This window comes from Mycteria americana, chromosome 1, assembly GCF_035582795.1.
Source record: "Mycteria americana isolate JAX WOST 10 ecotype Jacksonville Zoo and Gardens chromosome 1, USCA_MyAme_1.0, whole genome shotgun sequence".
NCBI lineage: Eukaryota > Metazoa > Chordata > Aves > Ciconiiformes > Ciconiidae > Mycteria > Mycteria americana.
The window spans coordinates 23,044,739-23,052,194 of NC_134365.1; positions in this window are offsets into that span (position 1 = coordinate 23,044,739).

Here is a 7,456-nt window from a genome sequence, read left to right on the forward strand (position 1 = left end):
TAATAGACACCCGAAAATACAGAATTGTTTTACTGATGGGAGTATGTGCCTATCAGATGGCTACAGAACTCGCATCTTTCATTTATTCAAGTTCAGTGGTGAATTTAATACTGTAGGACTATTGTGGCTATCAGTATTTATTCAGAGTGAAAAGGCCGTTACACATACGGAGAAACATTTTTATCATTTCAAATGAACCTGGCTACACTTAAAATTGCTCAAATAATGCAGCATTTTGCCTATTTATTAATAAATTTTAATTACATGAAACTGTATGAAAGCAAATGATACCAGATGTGTACTTTTTCTGTTTGTAGCACAAAAAATAGTATTAAATTTCTTAAGTTAAAAGTTAACAGAATTACTGACTGAGTACTTCTTTACTGTTCTTAGTATAGTACTGATAAACAGCTCTTCGCTATAGAGAAGTTGGGAATCAGTTAAGGTGACAGAGGGTCTGTGTAATGTGTAGCTTACCTATTAGAATAGAAAAGTCAGATTATTAGTTAAAAGAGTTGAAGATCTAGACAAAACATTCTGTGGAAATTTTTAATTTGATGAAAACATTTTTCCAATAAGTTATGGGTGTTAATTTTTATTTCCATTTCTTATTACATGATTTATTAGCAGAACTGTTTAGATATTAATAAAACATAGGTGGATCTACTGTAAAATATCTGGCTTGATTATTAGGCTGAAATGAGTATGTTCATCATAGTGTGTCAGGTAGTATTACTGATGACTGAAATACATTTTTCAGAAACAGCAGCTTTTTGTGCTTATACCTAGATGGAGCACATTTAGACAATGTGCTACATATCATTTACATGTTTATACCTAAATGTTAGATTATTAATCCTAGCAACTTTGAAATCAACGAGAAACTGCCACTGATTCCTCCTTAGCTGTCTTCTTTACTCTAAGCTACTGGGAAAATTACAGTATCTGTTTAAGTAAGTCAAAAAAAAAATGACAGCATGCAAGGTTCCAGGAACTAAAGATGTATTTAGAAGAACTGTCAGTTTTTCTTTTCATGTTTTGTTGCAACCTCTGTGTTTTTTCCAATAAATGTGGTTTCTCTGTATCTGTTATCTCACTTCAAAGCAGAGGAACCGAATACCTAACCAGGCTGATTTAGGCCTGATGAAGACCTCATGGTAGCATCCCCTTGCCAGGTGCTCTATGTATTCCATAAGAAGGTGAAGAGTAAGACTCAGTTAAGTCCCATTCTTGCTAAATCTATGCAGGTATTCCTGGGGGCCACACTTTCTCATAGCTGCTCTTGGTACTGTTTTGCAACAAAACAACGGCACGAAGCTGCTCAGCACAGGAAAGAGGGCAGACCCGCACAACGAAGCCAACTGCGCAGCTGCTTTGAACGGCTCCCTGGCATCATCTGGCTCTCACCCGTGCTCAGAGCAAATCCATAAGCCTCACCTCCAGTGCACAGGCACAGCTGCCCAGCGCACAGAGCTCGGCTCACAGGCTCCAGAGATCTTGCAGACACCCTGATGTCTCTCACCTGAGCGTCTCTTTGGCATTCAGCAACCGGAGTGAAACTGGACTCCATATATCACTGTTCCCCTTATCCAGCAGGCTTCTGCATCCATCCATGTTGCTGATGTCTTTTTACCAAGTCACCCCATCATTTTATGAAATTAATCAGATTCTTCTCTGGCCCCATTAGTATTCTTCCATAGTACGTTTCTCATCTGGTTGTTATCTGAAAGTAGGTGGCAAGACCTCTGGTGAAGGAAGCCCTTCCGTTGCATGTGGGGCATGGTATTACGTGCACATTTCTGAGTGATAGAAAAATATATATTAAAGAGAGTATTTGGTCTCTCAATTATTCAGATGTTTTTTTCTGTGACTGTCTTGCAATCTACAAAAAAACTTAATTCACCCTAAAACCTGAGTCAGCTCTGTTACTCCAGGTAATGAGAGGTTACCGAGTTGCTAGCTGTGCCGGTGCTGCTCTGCGGGAACAAGAACGGCTCGCGGTGCTGCCGAAGGGGCTTGCTCTGCCCCTTCCCACCGTCAGTGCCTTGCAAACCGCCCCATGCTAGGCCTGGGCTGGGCCGAGCTCCGGCTGTACCCAAGACCAGGGGTGCTGGGTTGTGCTAGAGCAGGTCTGGTTTTGAGAGCTCCCTCTGGGCCAGCATTGATGGACAGAACAGAGACAGGCATAACGAGAGCGTGTGAGATGAAGATGATCTAGTAAGAGCTAATACCTCTCCTGACAAACTTAGTCTCCATAGGAACTGTCTTGAAATAAATAATTGTGTATCTCTGAGTCACTCTTTCCTACCGGGGCTTCGCAGGGGGTAGGTCATTTATGAGCCACTGCAGAGCTGTACCTTAAAGGTTCTTTTAGCCTCAGATGTGTCTGAAAGGAGGATGTGTCTATCTTTTGATGCTTTGCTTTCGGCGAGCTGACTTTCGGTGGGTCGTCTTTTTGTAACGCTAAAGAAAATAATTTTTCTCCGTGTGAGTCCAGTGGCATCTCTGGAGGCTGCGGGCCTGGCCAGGCGGGAGGGTTAAGGCCTCGGCGGGTGAGGAGGGAGCCGCACGCCGCTCGGCCACACCTGGCGCAGTGCTCAGCGGGGAGCCGGGGGATTCGAGGGCGTGGGGGAAACCCCACGGTCTTGCCATCAGAAGAATGGCGAGCCGTCTGCTCTGCTTCTGTTTCTTCTTGTTTTCTTGCTGTTTTGAGTGAAGTAGCCATTCACCCAGGCAACAGCAAGACTTTACGTGTTTGTCAGGAATGACGAAACTCACTTGAGGGCTGAAGGATTGTCACTGGCTCTGAGAACAAAATGTGCACAAATGCCTTTGCTTGACACCTATGACTGCATTGGGGTTAAGGCTGGATCTGAAGCCAGAGCATTATCCATAATGCAGTCATTTCTGCTAGCCGTCTTCTGTCAGGAAAGAGCATCATTTATGGGAGCTTCTGATTCCTCTCTTTTCTGACAGTCACTGGGTTCAGGATGTTAGCTGGGTCAAATTCCTTACCCTGTGCCATTTTCAGTGTCATCATTTAGTAAGGAATTTGCCAATTTGACATTTCCTTTCGCTACGCTCACAAGCCGCTTTTAAGCAAAGGAATGACTTTGGCTGTGCTTCTGTTTAGGCTTAATTATTTTGATGTTCTTCATGAGCAGATGCTACCTTGAAACTTGGTTTGACAGCAAGTCATTATCATTTATCATTTTTAGCAGGAGTCTTGCAGAACAGTTATTAAAAATGAACATGCAAAGTAGATTGCCATTGCTTGGAGAGTCTTCAGGTCAGTCAGGAGTTGGCTCCTTGGCAGAAGCGTGAGCTGCAGCACCCGCGTTGCTGTGCCATAGATTCTCCTTTTTTGCAAACACTCAGCTGCTCATTGACATGGCGTGGAAAAAAACGTCAGGCAAATACACACACAGCTTGCTTTTGGGAACAGAGTAAACTGTGATTTACTGTTGCCACACCAGCTAAACATTCAAATTACGCAAAAGCTGGCAGGGCCTCAATATTTCTAATCGTAGTGATATATCCTTGTAGAGGTTGATTGAATAAAGACTGTCTAAAATGAAAAAAATTATTAGTTTAGCAAACTATCAAGAGAATTGCACTATCTGCGTACATTTTGAGTGGGCAGCATAAAATACAAGACCCGAGGGTTTAGAGAAACTTCCGTCTTGAAGTCTGGAGTCCAGCTAATGCTCTTTGAAACTTCTGAAGAAAGCTGCGTGGTTGTTCTCTTAGCCACGGGCTGTATTTATTGGTCCTGGATATGAGCAGCGGTCACCTGCTGATGGACCCTGATAACAGGAACAGCGGCTGGAGGCTCACTCCCTGCCCACCTCTGTGTCCTCTCCTTTGGCTGTTACCAGAGAGACAGACAGAGATTAACCAGGAGCCACCCATCAGACCCCAGTAAGAAACGGGACTGAACTTTTCTTCAAAGGAAGTACGGGTTTGAGAGCAAACTAGCAGATGTAGGGATTTGGGGTTTTAATCTAAACATTTGTTGCAATATTCGGCTGGAGTCATTTTTATCTAAAGTCTAATTGCAGAGATGCAAGGCTCTCAGACAAGGATCAAAGCTGTTAACTGTGCACCCCGAGTCGCAAAAGGAGGCTGGGGAGAGGTGGTCATCACTCTGATGGCAGCTTTGCTGGACCAACATCCTTACTCTGTGAGGCAGGATTTATTTCATAACACTTCCTTTGCTGTATTAAAAAAACAATTAGGCACAAATGGTATCTGTAAAACAGGGAGGAAGGGTCATAGATGGTTTTGAAAAAGCGTTGTTAATTTATTCATCACAATGGCTTTAGCAGTGCTTTAATTTTTAAAGAACAGAAATACTGTATTTCCTTATAAATCTGTAATGCAAAGGCTCAGTGCCCTGGCATGCTGAGCTCTGTCCTTATTACTGTCAATTGATTAACTGAGACGAAAGTTTGTTTTAATAGTGGAAGAGAAAGTCTATGCTTTGGGTGACCCAAACTTAGTTTCTGACTCTGCCACAAGCCTCCTGTTGAAGCTTTAACCCAGCTGCATTGTACTCTTCCACACACAGCCTCCTGGTTAACACTGTGGGGGGGATGCTGGAAGTTAAATGCATTCAAATATGAAGCGTTCAGATGCTACAGGAGTGGGGAGGAGGCATGTAAATACCCAGACAGGTTCCAACAGTATCGCCTAAAGGCACAAGGGTGCCAAATACTATACAAAAACTGGGTAAGTAGCATTTCCTAAGTAGGCCAGGTAAGTCAGGGATTGAAAAAGGGCATAGGAAGATGAGATGACTTGCTCATCAGCTAGCGGCTAACACAGGCATACAACCCTGAGCTTTGCCATCACAATATTCATTGACCCACTCAGGTTTCAGGTCTCCTGCCCAGCAATATTGTGGTCACTGCAGAGCAGGACAAGTCGCATAAAGAGATTTTAAGGGAAGAACTGAAATCCTGTGCTGACTTACTAGCGGCATGCTCGCAAAACTGCATTCAGGCCATATCCTGAGTGCTGCACGGCAGGGCCTTTCGGTGAACACTGTATTGGTTAAATGCTGTGTGAAGCGGTTTGCTTTCAAGGTAGCTGAAAGGCGGGGAGAAGTGCTGGAATGATTATTTTTAAGAAAGTGGAATTTTGCTCTTCAGTCATAAGCAGTGCAACAGGCTCAATAGTGGTGTTATCTTTGCTCCAGGGGTAAGCAAATTCCAAATGACGGCTTTCAGGTGCAAGCAAAATACAGTCTGCCTGAATGTAGGTTTTTACACTATTGATCATGTACCAGATGAGCACCTTCCACAGAGAGCCAGTAGTAATAGCCGCTATTCTCTGTTTTCCCCTGGTAAAAAATTAAACTTCTTAGGGTTTGGGTTTTTTTTTTTGTTGCTATTAGTTTGCTGATTTGGCTAATACTGCCTATTTTTCTTTTTAGTTTTTAGTCAGTTTTACCGGGTTTCAATTTAGTTTTGCTCTGATTTAATTCTGTGGAAGAAGGACCATTTGACAAATGGAGTGTCACGTATTTGAGGCACAATTCTTGCTCTGCAGAAAAGCTCCAGCTCCTTTTGGCAGCTGGGTTGATTCTGGTTTTCCTTCTATCAAATTTCTATTGTAGCTGAGTTCCCTCTCATGCATTGTCACAAGCAACTGCAAATGAAATAAGAAGCGAGGTTAAACAGAGAGCACCCCCAATCGTTTCCAAAGCTCTGTGAACAAAAGGGAGTACAAGTCGTCTCAAGACTGTTTCATAGGAAGGCAGGGGAACAACTGTTTGGGCTACAAGTAAACAGCAAGTACATACCAACTATTTGTAGTCCATTGAGAAAGTAAACAGGGTCATCTTGTCTATTCCCCCCCATTCTTTCTTTGTCTGCGGCCTGTAGCCAGCTACTGATCATCAAGATAAGACAGAAACACATTAAGTCTTGAAAATTATGTCTGGCTTCTGGCTGTCACTGGAGATAGCTCTATCAGTTGAGCAAGTAAAACTGTGGGTGAGTGCTCTGCTGACTCCAGCATGCCTGGAGCCCATCCCTTTTAAGTCGCTTGATGGCATTTTGCATCTAAGTTCTATGCGTCCCAGCCGCCGGAGGAAAGGCTCTCAGCATCTGACGTTGTAACAGTACATGGCAGGCCAAGCTCGCTTCACTTTAATGCCATGGGAATCAGTGGACCTGAAGCATCTGCTTAAAAGTTAAACTTCAGCCTAAATGCTTTGCTGAATAAACAAAATTAAATAATGTCTGTAAGGTTTCACAAATAAATAAACAAATGTGCTTCAAATATCTGAATTAGGTATTATGGCCAAATCTTCTCTAAGCAAAATTCCCTCTGGCATTAGCATGACTTTTTTCTTCAATAATGATGGTAAAATGTAACCTCTTTCCAGGCATTGAAAATGTGTTTAAATCTAAATAATCAAAACAAGTGTTCCTGTTGCAAATGTTTTTGGTGAACTGAGATTAAAACAAAGATTTGTCGAGAAATAGTTTGAGTTACACCCTGGACCTGAATTTCAGATTCTGGTCATTGGAATCCCGGTGGCTTTTTCTGGTTATAAATTTCTCTTCAAGCCATGACTTATATTGTTTTTGAGGGTATAGGTTTACATTTTAAAATTTCAAAAACAGAAAATATTTTCTGGATAAATCCTAGCCTTTATTTTTAAGTTTATATGTCAGAGTATTTTTTGAACGAGATTTTTTTTTCTAAAAGCATTTGCAAACTTTTTCATTCAAGTACACATGTGCATACTAAACTTTGGGTGGCTTAATTAAAACAAATAGCTGTGTCCTGAACTCAAGTGTGTGTATAGATAGAATCAATATTCAAGAACTGTTTTGTGACTCACAGAAAAAATATTTTTAATTGTGGCAATTACAAGTTACTTAAGAGAGTAACTGCTTCACATATGAGTGTGCCCATTCATAGGTGCGTGGTATATAATTGTTACCTGACTGCTATGCAAACAGCTGTTTTCTCTTCTGTTACTTGAGCTCTGTGGCCAAAGGGGAAGGGATACTTGCTGAAGGGATGAATATTTTCTACTTATTTTCACTCTCCCCATTTTAGATATTCCCTTACACAAACCTTCTGGAAAAGGGTGACCACAAAAGACAGCCTTTTGGAGCCTTTAATGCACCTTCTTACTCCACCAAAAGAGACATTTGCTATTTCAGCTGCCACTAATCTACTTTTCTTCAGTATTTCTCATATAATGCTCAAGGAACTCAAAATGTTTTTCAGGTTTCAGTGAACCAAGCCACCAGCCTTTTGTATAACCCGTTTCGATTACAAATGCGTAGCCAAATCACAACTCTGCGTGAGGAGTGACGAAGACAAGAGAGAGCAGGACCACAGCGCTGTGGCAGGACCATGCCAGGCATTAGCTGGATCATCACAGACAGCTCTAGACATCAAATGTGGTAATGGTTTAACAGACATCACTTCT